Source organism: Lissotriton helveticus, chromosome 1_1 (genome assembly GCF_964261635.1).
Source record: "Lissotriton helveticus chromosome 1_1, aLisHel1.1, whole genome shotgun sequence".
NCBI classification, from domain to species: Eukaryota; Metazoa; Chordata; class Amphibia; order Caudata; family Salamandridae; genus Lissotriton; species Lissotriton helveticus.
The window spans coordinates 316,342,795-316,370,178 of NC_136057.1; the positions used below are offsets into that span (position 1 = coordinate 316,342,795).

Genomic DNA, 27,384 nt, shown 5'->3' on the forward strand with positions numbered 1-27,384 from the left:
TAGTATGCGCCTTTGTGTCATGCTTGTGATATATATAGGTGGCTGTTCAAATTGTGCTGTGGTGAATTTGTTGCTGTGCTTAGGCCTGAATTGTAGTAAGAGGTGTGAGCAAAGACGTTTTATGGCATGAGCAAGGTGGACGGTTGTCCAGGGTATCACCTTCTAATGGGGCCCTGGTAAAGTGATCAGAATTGTTGAAAGATTCTCTCATCCGTGCCTGTAACGGCCTGTGTCTGGGACGAGTGGCGGGGCGTGAGGAGGTGTTAGGGGTCGCAAAATGAGGGGCAAAATAAAAAATAATAATAATTTTTAAAAACTTACCTTCAGCTGGCCTTCACCTCTGCTCCTCTCCTCCTTCAAGCACAGGCTTCCAGAATGCCCTGCAGCCAATCCTGAAGCTGCTCTCATGCAGGAGAGCAGATTCAAGGTTGGCCTGAGTACCATTGAATAGCGCCTCAGGACAGGCTGCGAGTCTGTGCCTCCTCTCCCCAAACCTAGCAATGCAGCTGGGGTTGGAGAGAGCTGCACTGCCCGTGACGGGTTGGCCAACCTGAGACAGCCCGCCAAACCGTCATGCACAGTGAAGGGACTGTATTACCACTCCCCTCAGTGCTGTCAATCCCCAGCCCCCGCCCCAAGACTCAGCAAAAAAAAAGAAGACAAGAGAGTGTGGCCTAACGGCTAGGGCGGTCGACCTAAAATCTGGGGAACCGGTTTGGATTCTCTGCAAAGACGCTCAACAGCCTGTGATTCTGGGCAAATCATTTAATCTCCCTGTGCCTAACAAATGATGTCCTTGTGTAACGCAACTGGTGCTCATGTAAAACATACGGGAGATGTACACACATACAGGAGACGTATGCAACACACGCACACAGGTGATCTGTAACTTAGTGAAGAAAGGGGCTACAGAACTAGCCGCATACCAGGGTAAGTTGTGTACATGTACATATGGTGGTGCATGCAAGCAAGAAGTGTCTGGATACATACAAGCTTAAAATGAAAAATAATGTGTCCTATTTGGTAACACATATTAATAAAGTTCCAATGGGCAATTCACTATTTGGAAGAAGAAGATGCTGATGTTCTATAGTAAACCAACAGGGTGCATAAGTAAATTTTATGAAACAGTTTCGAAAGAGATGAATGTTGCACATTTATTGATTAGAAAAGTTGTTACTCCAACTTTGTTGCAGCCACCCTTTTCTTTTATAAATGAACTATTAATGAAAACATTTTCATTAGAACCTCTGCATCACCAAACCTGTGAGATATGGAGCCTTTGTTCCCTAAAATAGAATAAATAGTTGATGCGGTTTGTCTTTCTCCCTCTCAAGCCAAATAATGGAAGCGTGGTTGAAAGAAAACAATAAGGTGACCGAAGATGCATCTTTTAGCAAAGTTACTCCATGTGAGGTAAATCATTTATTTATAATGTTCCTAGACAACTGAAACCTCAAAAATCGGTACTCACAGAACTCCCTTGGTGGAGGCGCTGGGGGTCCTGTGGATATTTAAAATATGCACCGTGGATGGGAAGTAAACAGCAGAAGGCTACAAAGCTCATCTGTGCGGTATTAAGCAGGGTGGGTGAAATAAAAAATGTGAAAACAACATTTTAAGGAGTTTAAGAATTTGCAGATTCTGATAGTTGCACAGTTTTGTAAACTTCGTAAAATACGGCTTGCAGGTAACAATTCTTGCATCCATATCTTCAGTGGAGAAATATTCCCAAGAAAGCTCATGTGTTGGAAATAAATTCCCTGATTGAAAATGTTTTTTTGTTGAGATTTTTTTGGGCATTGCATACTTTTGCTGAATTATTTGTTACAAACGTTATACCATCACACATGCGTGGAGTGGGAGGATTGCAATCCCGAATAGTGTTGGGCCACATGATGCTAATTTAGGGGTCTCTAGGAGCCCTTGTTATGTATTCTCCAGGCAATTAACAGATTTTTCTTTCCAGTATAATCATTATTTCCTATCTTTTATTTTACTCTGCTTTCCTCTTCTTTGCTCTTTAAGCACAGAGAAAGCTCCTGCAGGTAGGGTCGGGCATAATATGAAATCCAAATTAAGTTGGATACCTAATTGGGCCACAGATTTTCTTTGAAAGCTGCTGTTAGAAATTGGGTTGCTAGTTGGCAGAGGTATGCACCCTGTTCAATTAGGGAAGATAATCCTAGTCAGGATAAGTTAGATACACACTGAAAGATAACCTGGGCTCATCCTCTGGGAGCTTAGCACAGAACAGTCAGGCTTATCTAAAGAGGCAATGTGTAAAGTATTGTGCAACACACACACGCACTGGGCCCTCACACGCACTGCACCCAACGGCCAGGAAAAAAGATCTCCGCTAAAAGACCCCATCATGGGTGCTGATCGGGTATTGCAGCCCCGACCTGACGAGGAGCAGACCCAATGATGAAACAAGACACCTAGCTAACTGGGTGTGTGAGGGTCTTTTTCGGAAAAGAGGATATTTTTCTCCGGCCCTAAGTGAGCACATCATTGCTCTATATATAGATCTACTTGTACCACTTAGTAGGAACAGCATACCACTCTGTTTTGTTTTCTAAAAGTGCAATTTCTTAAATAATAATGTTAAATCCAACTTTACCAGTAAAGAGGATTTATCATTACCATTCCAAAGATATTAAACATGGTGCAGCTACACCTTTCTAATCAGGAATTGCAGCTTCAAAGTGTTTTAAGGAATTCCAAATAATATCCCATGAGATGAATAGGTCTCATAGTAGTGAAAAACGAAATTTTGCTGTTTGTCATTACCAGGACATAGAAAACTTAAAAGTATATGTCCTACCTTTTACTTACATAGAACCCTGCCCACACAGGGCCTACCTTAGGGCTGACTTATATGCAACATAAGAGGAATTTAAGACTTAGCAAGAGTTTTTAAATGCCAAGTCGAAGTGGCAATGTACTGCACACATAGGCCTTGCAATGGCAGGCCTGGCACAGGTCTGGTACGCTATTTGTGTGGTGGAACAACCAGTACTGCAGGCCCACTAGTAACATTTAGTTTACCGTCCCTGGGTATAGGGTACAGCACTTTACAATGGACAAATAAGTAAACTAAATATGCCAATCAGGTATACGCCAATGTCACCGTGTTTAGGGTAGGAGCACATCCACTTTAGCACTGGCAGGCAGTGGTAAAATGCTCAGAGTCCCACGACCAACAAAAAGATACAGTAAAAAACTGAGGCTATCAGGAAACAAATTGGGGGGGAAGACCACCCTAAGGATTACAGGTCTAACAGCTGCTGTCTACTTTCCTTGGTGACCTACTGCCCTCTCCTGGTTTGGGCACCACACACTTCTTTGTGTGCTAACAGCCAACTCGCCAGCATAGGTATGTTCGTGCGTTGTAGTATGTGGGAAGGTGGTGACTTGTGATCTTATTTTTTGCTTAGAGTTTCAGACAGCAAATTAAACGTTCATGCATGGCCTCCCAATATCACTTTTTCAAGATTAACTCGGTAGATGGTGTTGATTGTTGGAATGAACTGAACACAACAGTGAGGAATCTAAAACGCCATTTGAGCAATGTAGATGAGTTTTTAAATCAATTCTCTATTTACTTCTTGTGTGACTATTGTTTTTTTTAAAAACCTTTTTATTTTAACAATGCTCATAAAACCATATGACACAAAGCTATGTACAAATTGCACATTAGGGAACAATACAGACATCATTCGGGAGCTACAAATCAGGGAATCACAAGTGTCTTTCATCCATATAATTAGACTATTCTTCCACCCGGGCACCCGCCTCTCTGTTTTTGCACCATGGCTTGTGTGACTATTGTTAAAGATGTAGCTTCCTCAATCCATTGTTATGCAATAATAGTGGTTATATGTGTTTAGAATTTACATCACCATCTTACAACTGTTCCATCGCTGAAGACATCTTATGACATAGGAGTGCAGATGTCAACAGAAATTGTAAATAGCTGTCAATTGACCCTAATGTAAGTGGCACGCCTTTAGCCAGTACTGACTTTCTAGCTCATTGCTCATTCTACTGCTCATTGCTTTCTGGGACTAGTAGTCTCAAGGCAGACACCACAATTCTATCACCATGGTGTTTTTTGATACTAAGGGAAACAATTGCAAACACTTCCCGCACATTTAATAAATAAAGCAAAGCCAAACTCTTATGAGCAAATTAAATGAAGAGAATACCAAGCATCTTGAAAAATAATAATTATAATCACTTAAAAAAATGTGTTACACACCACTTAAGTAATATTAAAGAAAGATAAAAAATATTCTAAGACAAAACTTTCTGTCTTAGACAAATGAACCTCCACCATATGTATCACTGACCTTTTATGAAATTCATCAACCAATTACAAATGTCTAGTGTTATGATTGATGTCACAATGGCTCTTCTCATTAGTTGAGGATAGTGCGCTCACTTAGTGAGCCGTTTACTAATTGTGTAACACGTAAGCCATCCATGGTGGCCAGCCAGTCAACAAATAGGTCACTCAAGAGCGCTCGAATGTAACACTTTTGAGAAACACTCACAAGCTATGACATCACTGAATACGAAGTTGGGGTCACATAAAGTTCTAGACCATGCATTGGGTGGCCCTAGCACAACTGGTTTTCCAGTATAGGAGCAGTAGCCAGTACGAATTCACCCATGGGCCCTGGTGCCACTGTACCGGCTGCAACATTGATAGCTTTGCCACTATCTATGAGATTGAACATTCGGGACCTTTCTCACAATTTCTAGGGCATTACATGAAAAAGCTTGTTTTTGTTTTTTTGAATTGTGTTATGTCTAGAAGGGCTATATGCTACTCATATACAGTGTGTTGCATATGCTGCAGTATTTCCAGTAAAGCACATGTTATGCCATCACTCCTCTTGGCCCCTTCGACCAATCCTGTAGATGCATGTAGGATATTCTGCGATACGACAGTCGGTCCTTTGGGTATGCTTTTGAGACTGGTGTCTAGGTGAGACAAGAAGGCAGCTTATGTAAGTTGTTTGAAGGCTTTCCTTGGAATCGTTGGTTGGGCTTCCTTTGGTTGAATAAGTTGGAACTTGTGGAGGTGATCAAGTCATTTTAGAAATGTGATCCTGAAGACGTTAGTACAGTGGTTCTTAACCTGTGGTAAGAGACCTCTAGGAGTCCACAATGCCTATTAATGTGGTCCTTGGCTGGTCAGAAATGTAAATAATATTGGCTGAATAATACAATATATACAGAAAGTTGAAAATATTTTGTATATGAGAAATAAATTGAAATTGAATGCTAGGGAGGAAGTCAAGTACAGAAATCGGAATCTAGTAAAGTCTAGTGGTGGCCTCAATTGAAGCTGCAATGGTAGGCGCAGACAAAAAGAGAGCATGCCTTAGGAGCAAAAACGGCAAAGTGATATGCTACAGTCAAGCTTATTGTTTTGTATTTTAGAAAAAGGACTTGATTTTTAAATGGTCCAACTTTCCCATTAAAATTTAAGGTTTTGAGTTTTGCATATTGTTTTGTTTGTGAATTACATTATTTCCTTAATCTAGGATTCTGTTTGATGTGTACGTGTTTTTGTTTAGTGTTTTGAGGTTCAAATCATAGAATTTGCTTATATATGGGTCCCAAGCTTGCTCTAGTGATCATTGGGGGTGCACAGCTGTCAAACGTTTATGAACCACTGTACCAGTGGACCCCTGAGAATTTGTTATTGGCATTAGTTGTGGTGCTGATCCTGTATGCTTTGTTGAATCCAACCATTTTTAGATTTCATGGAGATTCTCTTGCCAGTTCATGCAATTATGCTGAGTTTATCTTCAGTGAGAACTAAACCATCCACTCCTCAAGGTTTTCTAGTAAGTATAGTGGGAATATCATCAGGCAAGAACACTCTTAAGTCTGTCTGTATGTCATCTGTCTACTGGTGAACGGACACTGGTGTCAGAACGGTAGTAATTCCATCTGAACATTTCGCTTGGTGGGCAGTATTGATGTTCATAAGTATCTTCAGACAACAGATAAGTGGGTGGATTTTCACCATTCTCTTTGATCACATGTATTTCCATCTGTGTGATAACCATTTTGGGGCAGTTGTACTAGTTCCCAACTCAGTGGGAAAGTGGCCTACTTTCTCTTTATGTTCAGTATCAAAGACTGGTAACAGGCAACTTGAGAAGTAATGGTTTGGCTGTGTTGATAACTCTTAACTGTTCCATGAGGTAATCTGCCTCGGTTATGTTTGAAAGCAGATTGGTATGAAGATTATAAATTGCATTTAGTGATGCCCATCTACGCATACCTCAAACTTTGGGTGCAGGTACCATATGCCAACATTTTAGTTTGCCACCTACATGAAAAGCAGGTTTTCTTTAGTTTGTTTGGCATATGTTGAATTCATAGCAACACTCAAAGGGATCACAGCCCCTCAAATTTTCATCCTCGCTTTTTATCTCGCTCTCCTCAGATCGCGTCCAATTGAGCAGCTTGCAAAATGTATCTGAGCTCATAAACTTGTATAAGAAAATCTGTCTTCACCATCTTGATTGATTTACCCTATGTGCTCATCGTCTTGGGAGATGTAGCATCTGTGAAGCAAACACTACTAATTTTTATACTTCTGCAAAAACCTTCACTGCATTGATTGTCACACCACAGAGGTGAGTTTTAAATGTTCATAAATACACTTTCACTTCTAGACCGATGGTGTATCAGACATAATAAAACAAAACTCACACAAACAAACATAAAGGTAAAAAGAAAGCAATGTGCAGGTATTCTGATGGGAGAAGGGGTAGGATCCCCTTGCAGGGTAAAAACTGAGGGAGTAAAGAAAATTTCATTAAAGGAGTTTGGAATGTTGCAGTCATCAAGGATAAGGTAATTGTTCTTGGGAATGCTTGTGCTCTACCAGATTCTTTAATTGTTAAGATTGTGGGAGAGATGGTATGAGATGCACTAAAAAAAAAAAAATCACTTAGGGTGAAATGGGAAGATCCATTATGGTCTTCAGGGATTATCCTCTCATGTCATTGCTGCACCGTAAGTGTTTGGCAGGTTACCTTGTCTCTCACTTTTAATTAGGCAGCTACTTGTAGCTTGCAGTTCTGAAAAATGATCAGTAACACAGCTCACTTCTAGGCTTTCTTCATCATGCAGCAAAGCTAGTGTTTTCTTGTGTGTGGCGTTCTGGTTGGCAGAGGTATGCATTCTGGCCAGGCTGGAATCGCAATGCTAGTCAGGATAGGTCACAACGCAACCTAAATTATCCTGTGCTCACCTTCTGATAGCTTGGAACAGAGCAATCAGGCTTAACTTAAGAGGCAATGTGTAAAGTATTTGTGCAACACTTCATACAACAACATAGTGCAAACACCACAAAAGGACTTCTTACCAGATCAGATTATGATTTTATATATAAAATAAGACCACAGTGACAAAAATCCATCCAGTAGAAGTAGAGATATGAATCTTTACAGATTATAAGGGGTCGATTAGGATGGCGGACGGACCTGCGTCCGTCCGCCACCCCAGAGTAGGAGGGACCGTCCGCAGGGGCAGCGGCGGTCCCTCCTGTGCAATTAGGATGTGACCGCCACCCTGGCGGTCACATCCTGTATTTTTAACATTGCGGCAGGTGCTGCTTCAAGCAGCACCCGCCGCAAGGTTAAAAATGAAAGCAGTGCATTTGCATGCACAAAGCGGCAGGCACCTCGAGGTGCCTGCCGCTTCGTGCACGCAAATGCACCCCCCATGTGCACCCCCCACCCCCCCTTCACCCCTGGGGGCCCGCAACGGGCCCCCAAACAAAAGTCCGTATGCCTTTTCACGGCGGAAATGCCGCCGTGGAAAGGAATAGAAATGCTGACATCCTAATATGCCTGGCGGTGTCTGAAAGACACCGCCAGACATGTTAGAGCTTTTCTGCCGCGGTCGGAAAGCGACCGCGGCGGAAAAGCTGCGGACGGTCTTCCTGACCCCCCAGCCATCCTAATCTGGCGGGGGGGTCTGTGAAGGCTCCGCAGCGGTTTTTCTGCATCCTCCGGGCTGGCGGACTCTTCCGCCGGCCCGGAGGATGCGGAAAAAACGCTATCCTAATGAGGGCCTAAATGCGAAATAAGGCGCTTAGAAGCAAGTAGTGCCTAAAGAGTTAGTCGTGCTGGACTTGGACAAAGTCAAGAGTTCGGGCTGACCACGATGGAGCGCGTGCCAGATACAGGAACCATGCAGGCCCCAGAGCAAAATTACCTTGTACCTGGTCGAGAGAGCAAGATGCATCTGTCATCCCTATGCAGGTGACGTGTTGCACAGAATTTCTCCATGCAACTGTGGCAATTCATCGGGTCATAGAGTGAAGCGTCGGTTCCGAAGTGTGGCAGTTCTGAATGCGATGCGCCAGGGTTCTCCACGCTGTAGAGGCGATGTGTCGATCTTCTCCATGCAGTGGCGCTGATGCGTTGCTTTGAATCGGTTGTTCCGAGTGTGAAGCGGCAGTTACAAGTGCGATGTGCCGGTCCAGTTGCCACAACAGTGTTGATGCATCAATTCTGCTCTAGCAACAGAGGATGTGTTTGTTCCACTGGAACAAACTCCTAGGCCCACTTCTATGGGTCCAGAACTGGGGTGGCGCCATTTGGCATGACAGACTCACAAGCAGATGAGCCCAAGGGTTGTAACAGGAGGGTTCTAAGTCTTAGGCAACAGGAGGTAAGTCAGCAAGCCCATGGAGTCTCTCTAGGTTCATGTGATGCAGGTCTAGTCTTTCTTAACCAAGGCGGAGAGAGAGTGCAGCAGGCAGCAGGACAACAAAGTAAGGCAAATGTTCAGCAAACAGCAGTTCCAGCAGAATCCTAGGCAGTCCTTGAGCAGCACATACGATTCTCTTCTTCCTGGTAGAGTGGTCACACATCTAGAAGTGTACTGATTTGGTAATGCCAGGGGTCCAGCACACATACCCAGTGGTGCCTTTGAAGTGGGGAGGACTTCAAATGAAGCTTTGAAGTTTAGAGAGGCTCTTGCTCCCTGACCTGGCTCCAGACACACTACAGGGGGGTAACCAATCCTTTGCGTGGGGTCCTTTCAGGTGTGAGTGTCAGCTCCTCCCTCCCATCCTGATCAGGATGGCCCATATGCATGCAGATGACCACTCAGGCACACCTACCCTTCCTTTAAGTGTGACTATCTAGAGGGAATGCAGGAAGCCAGCTGTCACCCACTAAAGATGTGTATTCCATTGACAGACAGAAGGCATCAAATGGGTAAAGTAAGTCAATACCAACTTTCTGAAAGAGGAATTTGCTAAACTGGAATTTAAAATCCAATTTCACCATAAGTTGTGATTTTTTATTTTGAGTTCAGTAACACTAAACTTGAAGAGACCATCTCTTCACAATTGGCAGTTATACTTAAAAGAAGTAATAAGGTCTCCCAATGTTATCCTATGGAAGAGCTAGGCTTTGCAATAGTGAAAAACAAAATTGAGAGTTATTCAATACCCAGACATGTAAGGTTTAAAAGTAGATGTTTTGCCTTTTAAATACACTGCACCCTGCCTGGTGGGATATACAGGGCCTGCCTTAGGGGTGACATATGTATAAAAAGGGAAGGTGTAGGCCTGGCATGAGGGTTTACTTGTTAGGTTGACATGACAGTATGACATTGCACAAACAGGCTCTGCAGTGGCAGGCTAGAGACATGGTTAAGGGCCTACTTGTGTGGGTTGCACAATCTGTGCTGCAGGCCTGCTATAAGCATTTAATTTACAGGTCTTGGGCACCTGAGTGCACTTTACTAGGTGCAAATAAGTAAATTAAATATGCCAATGCGTGATGTACCAATATTACCATGTTTAGATGAGAGCGCTCAGGCACTTTTGCATTGGTTAGCAGTGATAAAAAGTGCTGAGTCCTAAAGCCAGCAAAAACGAGATCAGTAAAATGGAAGGAGGCAGGCAAAAAGTTGGGGGAAGACCACCCTAAGGCTGTTTGATCTAACACTTTTTATAGCCATACATTCAGAGAAATTACAGGTATAGGTGTAATTGGCCTATCTACCCAAATTACAACACCAATCAGACATTACTATCACTATCTTACCATTATAATTATGTGAATTGATATCTCTCTACCACTCCAAGGCATGCTACCTTATTGATCACAGAGTTCCCTATGACTGATTGGTGTCCCTTGGAGAAGTGGGGAACATTCAACATAGGCCTCACATGGTATACCTAATTTGTTGCTACCTACAATCACCAAGTCAAACTGAGTCCTTTTCCATTTGTGGTTACTCCGATCTCCTGCGGAGCCCCTCAGGAGTCAACACTCTCTCCAATCATCATTAATTTTTATAAGACCATACTAGAACGCACTGGCTCCACAGTAACAAAACCCAGATTTACATCAGCCTCTATGAAGAACTAGAGGCACATCCGGTAGCAAACTGCCTTAAGCAAGTTCAGCAATGTGTGCACAAAAAATGGTTGTGCCTCAATAGCCAGGAATCCAAAATATTGATTGTGGGTGCTGCCAATCCTTTACCTCTCACTTTCTCCTGTCCAGCTTTTATTGGCATTAGTCCATTGCTTGTTTAAAAGGTTCGTAGTGTAGGTGTTATCTTTGACAATAATCTTACCTTCAATCCCCATGTGATCAGAGGCAACAAATGTGCCTTTGGTGCTTTACTCTTGCTTCAAAGCACACTTCCATTCTTCCAATTCTCTTTAGCGATTGTGCTTGCTCTTGCCATGGTGTCTTCTTGCATTGACTATTGCAACATTATCCTTACTGGTCAATCTAAGAAATCATTAGACAACATGCAAAGAGTCAGCACCACGCATCAAAGATCACCTATGGGCAAAGGAAAACAAGCCATCGTCTACTTTCTCCAAAATCATTGCTTCAACTTTTACTTAAAGAGACGGCTCACGTTAAAACACTGGGTGTTGTACACAATGCTCTTGATGGCCGTGCACTAGTTTACCTGTCCAATCACTTGTAATGTGAATTACTCCCATAGCCTCAACCCAGGAAGCGGAAACCGATCAGGTAGAGCGCTTCCGAACCGGACAGGAGGAGCCAGACCTAAGGATTCATAAGATTGACAACCCGCCAGTCTCTACCATTGACCAAGAGTAGAGGAAGCTACCTGGTCCCCCAAGGAACCCGCCTAGAAGAGACAAACAGAGCAGTAGAAAGGCAAAAACACATACTGCCCTGCAAACAGAGCTGAAGAGCCTGTCAAATATCCAAAGAGGAGAGGACCTGACACACCACCAGGAAAAGCAGGAAGAATAACTTCCTGTCTTAACTGAACCACAAAAAAACTCTATGAACAAAGGCCAGATCCAACCTCAGAACAACCCTATCAGGCAGAATCTGTAGATAAGGACAGGACAACAATAAAGCCCCCAACTCCCACAAACTCAGAGACAAAGTAACAACCAACGGAAAAGCCAGTAAGCAATCAACCACATCAAGTCAACCTCAAGGAGAGGGTCAAAATGGGGACAATTGGAGACACAGAAGAACAGTAGGCAAGTACAAGGCAGAAACAATAACTGGAAAAAACAGGTGACAATGCCAAACACGCCAGATCAAACACACCATCTAAGGAGCAATACCATCCAGAGCAGCATCAGATCCCTGACAAGCTTTGATAGCATCCCACACAGCAGCCAAGAAGAGGCAGTTGATTCTACAAAGAACAGCCCCCAAAAACACAAGCAGCTGTGCCAGATCCCCTCCAAATGGATCTACCCTATGAACCACACACAACTGCACAAAGGAACCCCAGTTTCATCATAAGATGTAAAAGTAGATTCCTTATGGGACTGCTGAACATCTGCAACCAACAGAGGAGACCGCCCCATTGTCACCAATGCAAAGCACCCAAGAGCCAAGTCATTAATTTCAGTTGATGGAGAAGGGGAAAGGACAGCACTGGAAACCAAAGGGGGATGGGATCAGCGGGAACCTGATAAAGTTCCCATTAGACAACTGGAGCAACAGAGGAAACCAAAGGCTATCAAGATCATTGACACCCTATCCGCCCAAATCATCAAACGCACCCTAAGGAGGAGGGGAAATGTTGGGGCCCAAGCCTGAGGACAAATCCTCTCCAAAAAAAACCTTGAAATAGGGCAATGAACCTTGAAATAGGGCAATGAATAGGGCAAGAGGTGAAAAGACCAATCCATGGAGCCCCAAACAGGAGATAAATGTCCCTGAAGCGGGGCCTCGACAGAGTGGAAAACACAAGGAAGGGCAGACTGTGGCTCAAACAGTTTACATGATAATTCAGCTGACCCTGGATAAAAACAGCATTCATTGCTAGGAGATGCGACTTCCCCCAGCAACAAATATGGGACGTCAGATGATTGAGAGGGGCACACCGTGTACCTCCATGAGGATTCAAATAGCAACGGATGGCCGGTATGGAACAGCAGATTCTCCCTCCCACAACCGGGTTTGAAATACCAGAACTGGCCCCCGAAGTGCAGCCTACTCCCATCAAATTGAGGAACAACTCTGTCCCATTAGGACCAATGACCCTTTGCTACATAAGACGCCAGAGTGGCCCTCCAACCCCACAGACATGGGTCTGTGAGTATCAACAACGGAGGAGGGAATTGAAAACTGACACCCTTCTCCAAGGTAGGATTGTGCAGCCACCAAGGGGAAAAAGGAGTCGATACCTACAAGGGAGGGATTCCATTGGGACAACAGATGATTGATGAGAGGTTGTAGAAAAAGACAAGTCCAAGAAACCACTGCAGGAGTGGACACCATCAAACCCAGGACTGAATAGAGAGTCTAAACCCTCAGAATTGTTCGTATTAATTTTCACTTACTTTAGAGAATTCTTAGTGTTTCCTTGTAGGCAAGTGTAAGCCACACAGAAGAAGAGGGGTGGACTAGTGGTATCACCCAAGGTTCCTAAAAAATATATGTAAAAAGATCCTATAACTAATTCTAAAACACTATTGTAGGCGTACTTTGTCATCTAACTGGGGTCAAGTCACATTTGAGAAATGAAGAGTTCAAACCCAAAAGTACCACCCTAAAGTATGTCATATTTAAATACCACAAATATTTTCTTACTTCTTACTCACGTTAAAAATCCATATTGATTCTTCCTGGATAAGTGTAAACCAGAGAAAGCTGTATATCTGTATCCCCAGTCTAACCTAACAGAATAAAGCAGTATCAAGGCACATGTTGTAGTCAGTACCTCACACCAACACAAAGTCTGCCACAATCATATTCAGTGTGGTGAATTGAAGACCAAGAAACTATTAAAGTGTTCCACAGTCACATTAGGTCAATGAGCAATATATATGTTACTCTTTCCCTAAAATAAATGTATGTAGTATTCATTTACAGCCCTGATGAAGTTCCTTGTTGGGATAAAATGTGTTGGCTGGACTGACGTTTGATGTTGTGAAAAATATATCATGACTCCTACGTTATATTGGATCTATAAGAAGAATCTATTTGTTTGTGTAATCTGGATTAATTTGTGAATAAGTGAACTTTCAGTAAAAATACTGGGCTTCCTAAGCACCTCATTTTGTATATTGTTTTTCAGTTTGGTTTATGGTTTCGGAGCAATTGGACCATTAGATGGTTGAGTGCTATTGCATACATACTAACAATACAACATTTCTGTGAGGTCTATTAGAGCCAATATTGCTCTTTTTTGGAATTACATAAACAAGTACATTCCATAGAAAACTCCTTACAGGAGGAAAATAATTATGAATTTGAAGTGATGAACAGTTGCCCTAAAGAATCAAATAGCTATTCTGAAAGTAAAGAATCTTTAAATGGGAATGAAATAGTACTGTATGTGGACTCTTGTTCCCTCCTACTTGCTAATACATCAATAAATAAAGTTTTAATCAGTTCAGCAATGTTAATGTGACAAAATCACATTAGAAAATCCAGACATTACTCCCAGGGATTATAGCAAACATCCTATACTTCTCGAAGGAGTGAATGAAGTATACATCGATTTCAAAGATAGATCAATATTCGGCAAGGTATATGTTTTAAGGGAAGGTTCTAACCTGCTGGGTGGCAACACATAAAACTTGATCCTAACAAATAGGCTCAGAGATTTCCAACATAAAAGAAAATTGAAAAAGTTAGCTAAATCCTGTGTGCACAAACCACGGGAAGTGCCTAATCTGTTGAAAGACCCTTTAGAAAAGGAATTGAAAAAGACTATCTAGCCATAGTGTTATAGAACCTATAGAGTGCTCTAAATGGTTAGTACCTGTTGTATTGGCCAAAAAAGCCCATGAAGTAGGTTTAAGGTTATATGTAGAACTTCAGGACCTGATTAACATTATTTGGGTAGAACGTCATCCCCTACCTCATTTACATGAAATGTTGAGCACTATGGGAGTGGCATGTTGTTTCAGTGTCATAGATATTTCTATGGCATACCACCAAGTTGAACTTCATCCTTAGTCAAGACCTTTAACAGCATTTATCACTCCATTGGGGGCGTACATGTTCAGAAGATTACAATGTTGGTTGAAATCTGCTGCTGCAGTTTTCCAGAAAATCATGCAAACTGCAGTGCATACTGCTGCGGTCCGTGCAGGTAACAGTTGTGGGGCAGTCGGGCCGGATAAGGGGGGATTTCGAAAGACGATACAGAGGGAAAATTCATTATCTATTTACTTTTCCCTGGGCATCGTCCCTCGAAATCCCCCCTTACCCGGCCCCACTGCCCCACTGCCCCACCGCTGTTATCTGCACGGACCGCGGCTGAGTGCATAGTTTGTAGAAAAAGATAAGTGCCAGGACGCCTGTCTGGAGGCCATCGCAGTTTGCACCACACTTTGTCACTGTACTTATACAACTACTAACAATCACACTGCTACAAGTGTGACAATTTAGACTGTTCAAGGCCGCCACAGCTTTAAGAATGGCTTGGGGGGCAGGTATCAGTTGTTTATAACATATATTATATATATTAAATTAACAAGCAACTGTTTTTCTGCTTATCTTTAAATTGGACAACCAGCACCATCATGTGGCAGCCTTCATAAGTGCAGTTTCTAGCAATTAAGTGCCAGTGCCGTCAATTTAGCAACGTTGACGAGTATCGGAAATCACTGGCTCAAATCAAGCACTTGTAAACTGTATTATTTGGAATACATAATACATTATGCTTTCAGGATAACATACTTGTCTATGATGCAATGGTTGAAGAACATAACAACATTTTGAGAGAAGTCCTAGGCAAACTCTCCAAAGAAGGACTCGGAGTAAAAAATGAAAAATTTCAAATTGGAGTCAGTTCGGTAGATTACTTTGGTCATACCATCTCCAAAGAGGGATTCAAACCGAACGTAAGTGTGGTGTATGCAGTCAAACAGGGCCCATATCCCACCACCAAAGAGGAATTAAGATCATTTTTAGGTCTGATGGAATACAAGTTCAAATGCATTCATGATTTTCTTAGCAAATGTGATGGTTTGCGATCAATTCTTAAGAAAGGGGTAAAATGTGAATGGAATGCTTCCCCACAAGAAATGTTTGATGCTCTCAAGGATGCAATCATGAATTTTCCCTCATTAGGTTCATTTGATACAAAGAAAAAGACTTCTTAATATAGATGCTTGCATCGAGGGTCTTGGTGCCACTTTAACTCAGTTGATTGATGGCACCAAGCATCTAATGGCACTAAACAGTAGAAGAAAGGGAAGCCTTAGCGCTACTGGGCAGTGAAACATTTTAGATTATTATTATGGAGAATACCCTTCACCATTGAGTCAGACCATAAACCACTTACGTGCTTCTTTGCCACCAAAGGTGCAGATCATAGCATGCCTAGGATTGCTAAATGGGTGTTAGGCTTGGAAGGATTTATAAACAAACTAGAATACATTCCACCTATCGGTAATCAAGCAGCACACTACTTATTACATTCTCTGTTGCCAAATAATGACTTTGAAGAGGCTGTTGAGTTCCTATTCTAGACGTTTTGGTGCTGACCCTTTCAGAAAAAAGAATGGAGTAAAGTACTGCCCAAGACACTTGCCTAACAAAAATCAAGGAGCACATAGTGAAAGGGTGGTCCAAGAGACATATTGAGTTTGATGAGGAGATACATGAATTCTGGAAAGTCAGACACAAATTAAACATACAAAATATTCATGTTTATCGCAATGAGAAAATAATACCTCCATCCAAATTATGGGCCGAAGTAATTACACTTGCTCATGAATATCACTTGCATCATAGTCTCACGAAAAACAAAGTGAGATGCAATTTTTGGTTTTCCAGAATAGATGCATATGTTGAGAAAAAAGTAAAAGATTGAAATGCCTGTGCTAGAAGTGATAAGAGTAAAGTGATGAAGAGAACTCTTCTGTTTCAGTAGCAGAAAAGCCCTGGAATAACTTGGCATTGGTTATTATAGGGCACAGGAACTTAAAAACTGTGCCAAAAAGACTTATGTTTGTACTAATTGACTGCACTTCTCCCTATTAGTCATTTCAACCAAAATATTGACCTGGGGACAATAAAGAGCAGTTTTAGCAGGTTTGAGAGATGGCTCAGCCAGGAACTCAATCATTTCATTCAAAATAAACTGGACATATTTATCAGTGAACGTAGGAATTCTTTCAACATGGAAACTGTCTCTTAAAAAACTTCTCAGGTTTTTTGTGGTAGATCGATTAGATCATTTTGTGACTATACAGCGAGAAGTGTAGTTAATTAGTACAACAACCTGCTGAGCAGTCATCCCGCGGCTAGCCATAATCATTACTAAGAAAGGAGACTTCACAAACAAGTCAACAACAACCAACACTGTGCAAAATAAGTAATAAAGTATGGCTTTATCACAAAGATCTATATACTCAAAAACGATACAACTAACTTGCCAGAGACAGCTAGATTCACCAGCACCTACTTTGCAGATACAAAGCAAAGACCAACAATATTCCGCTAGAAAGAAAAAAAAACATTACTTAGAAGACAACAAAATAAACATTGATCACAAATGCAAACAGATTTTCACACACAATAAAACAGAAGCTAAACATACTGCTATTATCACACCATTTACAAAAACATTTCTTACCAAATACATGCAACTACACAACTGCAGAACTACCAGTGACGAAAATGCGACCTGGAACATCAATCAAAAGAGCAAAAGACTTGAACTAGAATAAAAAGGAGAAATAAAACATTACAATCGCAAATTATAAAAAATAAAACAATTAACATTCTAAGATGTTGTGCCACTACCCAAGTTGCCAATCTTCCACCAAGGGGGACAGAAAAACTGTCAAAAGTAAATAATAACCGATGCCCCATTCCATTGGGGTAATCCTTACCCAAGGGGCAACCCCAAACATAAATATATAAATATCCCTGGTGCCAGTGGGTTCTCTGCTCTTGGCCTCAAAATAGTGTTGATCTGCCCCCAGAGGGAGCAGAAAATGGCCAAAGTATTTTTTTTTATTATTAGCGCAAATAAGGAGGACCATTACCCAAACGGCCAAACTCAAAACATATACATATTCCTGGTGCTGGCTGATTTTCTACCCCATCAGGAGTAGTTGGGCTTTCAAATAGGGCCGATCTGCCCCGAGGGGGAGCTGAAAATGGCCACAAGTATCAGAAAAAATTTGCCCAAACGATCGCCTCCTGCACAAAGATTCAAATTTCCTGGTGCTAGTGCTGTGTTCTGCCCCCCCTGGGGGCAGATGAACCTCAAAATCGGCCCGATCTATACCCAGGGGGGGGCACAAAATAGCAAAACACAAAATGCCCCCCTTTGGAAGCTACCCTTGCCAAAGGGGTTGCTTCCATTTACTAAAAAATAATATCCCTGTTATTAGTGGGTTTTCTACATCTTCCCCCTGGGGCAGATGGGCCTTCAAATAGGGTGGATCTGCCCTACAGGGGGGGTAGAAAAAGGCCTCAAGTTAAAATAAAAAGAATTGGGGGGCAATCCTTGCTCAAGGGATTGCCCCCATTCACAAATATGTACAAACATTAAAATTCGCTGTTGTTAGCGTGTTTTCTGACCTCTCTGGGATGAGAGGGGCCTCATAAATGGCCGATCTGTCCCCGATCACCAATTCACTCACACCGCCAGCCAAGCACCAGTCCATGCACGCCGCCAGCCAAACAACCGTGGGGCAGAAAACAACCGAAACAAAATGCCACAAGTAGAAAAAAATAATTGGGGGGTGATCCTTGCCAAAGGGATCGCTCACATGCACAAACATTTAAAATCCCTGGTAACTGTGAAAAATTGGCCCGTTTGTCCCCAGGGGAGGCAGAAAACAGCCGACAGAAAATGGCCCCTATAGGAAGAGACCCTTGCCCACCACACAGACCAATATTAGCTAAAGCAAAAAACTAACAAACAACATACTTAAGCAACATTGAATAAGACATACTACACTAAGAGCCTTATTACGACTTTGGTGGTCCTACAGCGGATGGTGAAACACACCGTCTGCTGTAGGACCGTCAAAGCTGTGGTGCTGTTGCCCACCAGTTAAGGACTTTAATCCTGTTCTGGCAAGCAGTTGTGTGGCAGTCTGACAGCAGCGGTCTGTTAGGCTCATAGAAGAGCCTAACATGCAGACCACTGCTCTAAGAGAGCTGACTGCATGTTCTTGCATGATGTGGTATACATGTCACACCATGCAGGAACTGGGGATGCAAATACAGGGGAGCACTACATGTTCCCCCTCATGTGTATTCTCAAACCCAGAGGTGGAAGTTGCCTCTCTGCCACCCATTTCATGGTGGGCTCACGGCCATGAAAAGGGCATTGGAGAGGCAACTCAAAATATGTTCGGCAGTGCTGCTGTGTCACCACCAGCATATTTCAGCCTCTAACTGCTGCACAACTATCACAGGATCCTGGATCCCTGGTGGTCACAGTGGTTCTGTGGCAGTCCGAATGCCCCAGTGGTAATACTGCAGGCAGGCTAGCAGTGTGGCGGTGGTTGGACCGCCATCACTAGTTACTCGTAATAGGGCCCTTACTCTTGAACCCCATCCAACCACTATCCCCTAGAAATTAACTTTAAATTACCTGAACCAGAGCCCAATGATGGGAAGCGCTGACTGTAAAGTCCATGAAAAGCTCCAAATTACAAAGACAGACTACTAAATGGAGGGAGAAAAGAAAGAATTATGGCCATAACAAAAGATGTACAATTCCATAGAAGCAAACAAAATAGTCAATATTCATGTCTGATTAATATTTATAAAATAGTATTGCAATGTGTTATGTTGTTTAAATAAATGTACATATAAATGTAATATATTATTAGAACTTACTAGAAAAACTAATATTTGTTACAGTTTATTTTAATACATATAAAATGTTGGAAATTGCCTTTTTTGCAGGGTCACCCTCAATCGTTTTGCTTTTCTTTTCCCTTTCTACTGATTTTTTTTGTGTGCCTTAGGACTCTAACCAGTGCTAATGTAGTTGTGTTCACTCCCCTTAACATAGTTTGATTGACTTATTCACGATTGGCATATTTAATTTACCTATAGATCCCTAGTACAGTGCACTACTTGTGCCCAGGGCCTGTAAATCAAATGCTACTAGTGGGCCTGCAGCACTGATTGTGCCACCCACTGAAGTAGCGGTTTAAACATGTCTAGGCCTGCCACTGCAGAGCCTGTGTGTGCAGTTTACATTGCCATGCCAACTTGGCATTTAAAACCCATCACCAAGAACTCAACTTCTTTACTTTCAAGTTTTGCATGTCCTGGTAGTAAAAAACTCCCAAATCTGTATTTCACTACTTGAGGCCTACCCCTCTCATAGACTAACATTGGGAATTCCTTATTACACTTTATAAGCTGTAATTCCTGATTGAGAAGGAGTAGAACTGTCATGTTTCATATCACTGGAATGGTTATGATAAATCCTCTTTACAGGTAAAGTTACATTTGTCATTATCCTTTTAAAAATGCCCAGTCCCAGAATGCTTGTTTCTTGTCCAGGAAGGACCTGACCTAGCAGTTGGAGCTGGACTCTTCCTATGGGGAACATGGTCAAGACTGGTTTGCATATGGCTGGGTCTATACTGGAATTGCGTAGCGTACAAAAAAACTGTGGGCTTAGTTCAGATCTATGACTGGAGGTGAATGTTTGATTTGTTTAGCATTCTGTCCATCATCTGTTCTTTTTTAACTTTTAGAAAGATGGTATTTTTTGCTCTGAGTCCTGTATGCCTGCATCCTGTCTCCCATACACATCTGGAGTGGGTGACCGCTGGACTTTGTGCATTCCCTCTGGACAGCCACACACAATGAGAGCTTAGGTGTGACTTGAATTGGCCATCCACATATGGATGGACCATCCTGGGCAGGGTGGGAAGGAGGAGCTGGGCACAGCCTCACCCTTATACCTGAATAGGCTGTGTCATCTCCCTACATAAAGGACTGCTTAATCCCCTGTAGTGACTCTTTGAGTTTTCCCCATCTTCCAAAGCACCACTGGGTGTAAGAACTGGACTTCTGGCCCTACTATTTTAGTACACTCCTGGACCTGTGAAGAACTCTGCCAAGAAGAAGGACTGCTGTGCTGCAAAAAGCACTGCCACTCTGCTGGACTCCTGCTCTGGAGGAACTGCCTTTCTTCTGTGCTGCCCTGCTGCCTGCTACCCTCCGCCTTGGCTAAGAAGGACTGGACTCATCTCACTTGAACCCAGAGTGACTCCAAGGGCTTACCCCCTGGTTCAAGTCTCAGGGACACCAAAGACTTTAACTCATCCTGCTACACCGCCTGGACTTTGCTTGCGGCAAATCTTGCCCTGACATGTGGTGCCAACCCAGTCCTGGACCCTTGGAAGTGGGTAAAAATGTGGCGCTTCAACCAGAATCCACGCATCAACACTGTTGCGCCGATCGGAGCCCTGCATATCCCTAAGCGCTTTGCAGCTGCTGCAAGGACCAAGGACATCGCATCACCGGCTACGCAGTGCATCATCTCCATTTTCCTACGCATCGTCGACTTTGCACTGCTCAGTGCCAACACATCACTGGTCCATGTATCGGACCCATGCTCAATCGCTGTCGACTCGAACTTTTGGATTTGACCTCTCACTGCATTTCCCCTTTTGGACTCAGCTCATGTTCCCAAATATGTTTCCACCTTGAAGCTCTGACCAACAAATCAGATACAATTTGACAACTTTGGAACTCAAAAAATCCTACACCTTTGAAAGTCATAAAAAAATCCTATAACTTTGAAACACTCTCAAACAATCCTACCAATGGATATATTCAAAGAAAATAAATCTTACATCAGGGAATGTGCCCATTCTAAGTGCCCAGTAGCGAAAAAGAATTGACATAGATACCACTAGGGGTGCCGCTCGAGATTGGATTTCGCAACCTGAGTCTTTGCCCTCGAACAGGAGGAGTGCGTGGAGGTCCCTGCCCTTCCGGGACCCCTTTGACGAACCTAGGACTTACGTGGCCGCAGAGGAGGTGAGAGGCGCGGTGACCGGGACTGCGAGGACCAGCATTCCAGGAAACACCGACAGCTGGTTCCTCTTCCCGGCCGAGCCGCGCCCCCTCCCAGTGCCACGCCCCCTTATACATCATAGACAGACCTGCAAACGCGCATCGCGGGACGCGCGCAGGTCGTAGCCCGGGGCGAAGCCCGGGCAAAGGGCGGGCCCTCTACGGCCCTCCAAGGCCATACAAGACTTGGCTTGGCATACCCTCTAACTCCTACACTCTGATCCCGGTTTCAATTAATTTTGTACTCACGAGCTCAATCTACCAGAAATGTCCACATCTGCAGGTGAGGATCTTGCATCCAGGGTAGGAGTATCTATCCTCGGCCCCCTGGATAAATACTTTTCTAGAGCTGTTGCAGATGTCGATGGAGATATTGCATTGGCCGAGCGACGTGCGGCACGTCGCCTTTCCATCGAACTAATAAAAAACAATGCTATTGCCTCCATTTCTAAGGATACCAATATTTCACATCTAGATAATGCCTCCATGGAAAATGCAGATGTTGATTTATTTAACACTGACAGTATTCCCTTAATTTTTCAAGTTAGCTCGTCTCCAAAAAATACCAACATGTCGATATCTGTTTCCACTCAGTCAGATCCACCGCCTCCTACCAATCCAATTATTGACCTCATCGATCTTAATACTCCCACAGCCCCAAAGGATCCAGTACATACTAGTCCAAGTCTTTTTGGGGCACAAATAGGCTCGGGGGCTGATCAGCAATCGCAAATACGAATTTCCCCTCCTGGGGACCCTAAAACATTAATTGTTAATAACCCTCCTAAAACAAGCATGGAATCATTCGCCCGCCTCCTAATAAACGAAGGAAAAGAAACACGAGCAAACTAGCAAGTCCTGCTTGTAAACTAGTGCCTCCTGAGAAAAGAAGCACTCGAAACCGTACAAGGGGTCTCGACTAGTTCATTAAATATAAACTCTTTTCATGTCCCACCATCTTTGAAAGACTTTATTGGCGCGATGGAACTCCTTTTAAAAGCTTTGCCACTACCAATAGCAGAGAGAGTCAAGAGACTAGGTGCCCAACTGGATACACTTGTCGAAGGATCCAAACCAAAATCTCCAATAAGAAATGATGTAGTAAAATCAATAAATTTAAAGGAGGCTGATAAAGTAACAACTAAGGCTAAAACAACACTCGCAGTAAATACACCTATTCCACATTTACCTTTTGTCAAAACTAAACCAGCGACTACTAAGGCCCCCGTTGTTACTGAGAAGATGCCCCATAAACTACAGTCACAGTCCTCTCAAATAAACGCACTCGTGGAATCAGCAAGATTAGGGAATGAAAAGTCCCATTCCCAGCTGAACAAGGATAAAATTAAACCAACCCAAATTCGACGTGAAAGAAACGTGGATTTACCCCCCGAGGCTTCTAAAAATGTCATCATCCTAACAGGGGTTTCGCCTTTATCACCAGGAACCCTTGAAAATCATACTAGCCTAAAAAATAAAGTCATCTATTGGCTATGCAACCACAGGCCACTTCCACCTCATATAAATGGTATGATAATTACTGTGCGGCGAACAAATTGGGTTGGAGTGCGCCCAAAGGACATAGAGGGCGATGTAGTAATTGTCACCTTTAAAGATAGCACAGTCATCCCGCATATTAGGGACTGGTTCTCAGATTCAAACAGGGGCTCGATCACTCCAAAAATTTTGAGCTATTTCTATCCTGAATCCTTGATGCCTTGTAAAAACTTTCGCACAGCACAGCTCTGTCATAACTATTCTTTCCCCCAGCGCCATGGACAATTATATAGCCCCCACCCCCCAAGGCCAAGTGTCATGGAAAACACATTTCTTCGTTCTTACCCATATGGCTTCGCCGGTTATGGTCAATGTCTGCCAGCGTTAACTCCCCAGTGGAATATTCCTTGCTACAACCAATATGCGCCTCTTTCCGGCTTGGACGATATCGAATGACTTTCCATCTTAGAAGCAGATTCAATAAACTGCTGTGGGTATCGTTTTAAAAACCAACAGCCGAACATTGTGCCCATAAGATACTTAACTGAAAAAACATCTTGGAGGAGCTTAAATGGAGATGAGGGTGCATGGTCTCCTTCTTGTAAAAACAGTACCCGGTATAAAGGAACTTTCCTTGAGTTTTTGGACCCGCAAAAACACCTGCACCTTTCTAAAGTTGGTTCTCAGCTCGATACTTAGGGCCCGATGTAGGTCGGTCGGTAACGGCCGAAAATCGGTATTTTCGGCCGTTTCCGACCGGTATTCAGTAATCGGTATGTAGGGACACATTATTTTACAGATTCGGTAAATTTACCGATCGGTAAATTTACCGAATCTGTAAAATACCGATTCGGTATTTATACCTATTTGGTATTATTGATATGTAGGTGGGACTCTTCTGAGTCCCACAAGCCTTACAGAATCGGTATTTTACCATGAAATCCAACTTCATGGTAAAAAACCGATTCCGGTGTGCATGCACATGTGTGCATGCACACCTGTGCCATATGACAGGCAGACCTGCCCTTAGGGCAGGTATGCCTGCCACATGGCCCCCGAATCTTTTTTGGGGGTGCCAGAGGGTGTCAAAGTGACACCCCCTGCACCCTTGTGTCAATCGGTATTTACCGATTCGGTAAATACCGACCAGTAATGGCCCATTCATTCCTATGGGCTTCAAAGCCCATAGGAATGAATGGGCCATTACCGGTCGGTATTTACCGAATCGGTAAATACCGATTTTTACCGATTCGGTAGCAGGAACATCTGGATGTTCCTACATCTCAACCCCTTAGATTTACCGATTTTTAATTACCGAATCGGTATGATTCGGTAATTTAAAATCGGTAAATCTATTTTACCTACATCTGGGCCTAAACCTCCAGGTAATACTAGGGCCCTACCTAGATTGGAAAGCCATGAGATAGGGAATGCCACTGGTACCACTTCTGATGTAGCACCTTTAAATAGTTCGTCCCTGTGTACCAACTTAGATATTAATGGGACAGTTAGTCGGGTAGATTTATCGGACCCCCTAACTATACTATCCAGGGCAACTCAGGTAAATAACACAAAAGTATCCTACAACCATCCTGAGAACCGAGTCATATCTCCCCAAATTCAGATTCTTAGCTGGAATGTGGCTGGTATTTCCCCAAAAATTGGTCTACCATCTTGGCTTGATGTGGTTAATTCTTACTCAGTCTTATGCTTTCAGGAGACGTGGGTGGAAACCCCGGTACATCTTCTGGGTTTTCAGACCTTCCATTCACCGGCGCAACAGAGTAAACAAGGAAGAAATAGCGGGGGCTGTGTATCTATGTAAATGTTGTTGGAGGTTTGAGTGTTCGTAAACATTTTCTTAGGGAGTCTTATCAAATTATTTCCATCCAAATGGGTAAATCTCTAAATTTGTTAATAATTAATCTTTATAATAACATGCCACCACATAAATTAGAGAATGTACTAAATGAATTGACTCATGCTGTGGTGTCCGTCAAAGAGTTGCTTGGGGGTGAATGGGCTATTGCCCTTCTGGGTGATTTTAATTGTCAAATTTGCAAATTTGCGCTAAGGGGATTATGTGAGTTTATTTCCACCCCAAAAAATGAAATTGATGACATCTCAAATCACTTTATGCACTCAAAAACAGCGGAGGCATTAAATAACTTCTTAGCATATTTTAATTTAGCCTTTGCAAATGAGTTATGTTCACCACCGAGACCTTTTAAACCGTCTTTTCATGGAAGAGGCTCAAATTCTATTATTGATTTCGCAATCTTTTCTAGGATGCATGCTCCTTTGATATCCTCATGGGATACATTAGACCAGATATATGGTGATCACTATCCTATAGCCATAGCTATTCTATTTCCATCTTCTACCAACTTTCACCATTCCCATCCTATAACATACAATCAAGCAATTACCATAGGGGCAACAAATGGCTATACCCTTAAATGGGAAAAAATTGATCCTCCCAGTCTCCTAAAGAATCTATTAGAGACGAGGCGGGAAGAGGTGTTTACCTGTCTGTCTACGACTGAACACCCTCAAAAAATCTTACAATCTTTTTTAAAGATACAAGAAACCTTAAAAAAGTTAATTACCCGCCGGTTCAAGCCAGGCCCTCTTATACCAAAAGGATGGTTCGATAATAACTGCACAAGAGCTTTAAAGATTTTGAAGAAGGCCTTACACACCATCCCGAAGTCATTATCTGAGATACGCCGTGCTAGATCCCGTTACCAACATGCTATAAAGATTAGGATAAAATCATTGAAAGCGGAGGCTTGGCAGACACTATTGTTAACTTGTGAAAGCCGCGATTCCTCAGCTTTTTGGAAGTTTGTTAATGCCCCACTTCCGTGGATCAAAATGCCTGAGAGGAGGTTAGACCTGGCAATTGATGGAGACACTTTGGCTGCTTACTTCCAACAACTTTATAGCAAACCAAGTTCTCCCGGCATACCTCTATCGGACCTTACTCCTTTTTCTCATAGTACCACAATCTGCAAGAGAGTGGGTACCCCTAATATTGTTTTTTCCTGTGATGAGGTTATTCTCGCCATTAGAGAGAGCCCAAGTGGTAAGGCCCCCGGTCCAGATGCCATCCCAGTGGATGTCTTCAAGGCCGAAATAGATTTCTGGGCCCCGCTATTAACATCTGTTATGAATTGTGCTAACGTATATGGCCAAATTCCAACCTGGTCAGAGGCAATTGTGGTACCTATATATAAAAAAGGAGATAGGCATCTACCCTCATGTTACCGTCCCATCTCCTTGCTTGATGCCTTAATGAAGGTTGCGGGACGTATTATTTTAAAACGCATACATAATTGGACAGAGGAGGCAGATGTTCTATCAAGACTCCAATATGGCTTTCGAACTGGTAGGGGCACAGTCGAACAGAGCTTGAATCTATATTTCTTAATTTCGAAATATGTAGAGGCTAAAAACGGCAATTTATTTGTCACATTTATAGATTTGAGTTCAGCGTTCGACTGTGTCGACCATAACCAGCTATGGTGTGTTCTTGAGCATATGGGACTAAATTCATCTATTCTTAATTTTATTATTGCTTTGTACAGAGATGCGGGGGCTGGAGTGCGGTTTGGTCAGAGAGGGGAATGCTCCCCAAGATTCACCATTGCTAGAGGTGTGAGGCAGGGGTGCATTTTAGCCCCCCTGCTTTTCTCACTATACATAAATGCTGTTGGTGATTACATGCGGGGCTTTGAATGTGACTATCCTAAGGTGGAGGGACATGCTGTCCCAATCTTGTTGTACGTAGATGATGCGGCCATACTGTCTCAAACAAGGTTGGGGCTGCAAAGGGCTTTCTTCATGCAAGAAAAGTGTCTGAAAGTAAATATTGGTAAGACCTTTTCCTTGGCCTGTAACAAGGGAATTAAGAAAACCCCATGCCCGATATTCATTGAAGGTAAAAAAATAGACACTGTGGAACAATTTCCATATTTGGGCATCTCCTTCCATAGGAAGGTGACCTGGCAGTCCGCTGTAAAAGCCAGGAAGCTTGCTTTTATTAGGGCGATTGGTGCACTTCGAGACTTTGCTAGCAAAATAGGGGGGAGACCAGTCAAGCAGCTTATTACCATCTATAAAGCAAAGTGTGTGTCAACTGCAATTTACGGGGCTGGTCTCTGGGGGATCGACAACATAACATCCATCCAGAAGGATGAAAATCAGTTCCTAAGGTACCTCTTAGGGATCCCGAAGTCAACGTCCACTTATTTGATTCACATAGAGTTGGGGCTACCTTATATTTCTGACACAATAAAATCTGAGCCCATCCTTCTATGGCATAAGATTTGGACTACTACAG

General features: G+C 42.9%; 1 long non-coding RNA gene across 1 annotated transcript in view; it reads right to left on the reverse strand.

Annotated features, from left to right (window-relative positions):
* LOC144769469 (uncharacterized) overlaps positions 1–27,384 on the reverse strand; it is a 361,360-nt gene that overhangs the window by 202,725 nt on the left and 131,251 nt on the right. The window contains exons 4-6 of the long non-coding RNA XR_013598703.1: positions 19,090–19,163; positions 17,110–17,194; positions 16,929–16,973 (exon numbers count right to left, since the gene is read on the reverse strand). This is a non-coding gene — a long non-coding RNA (uncharacterized LOC144769469). The remainder of the gene's footprint in view (positions 1–16,928; positions 16,974–17,109; positions 17,195–19,089; positions 19,164–27,384) is intronic.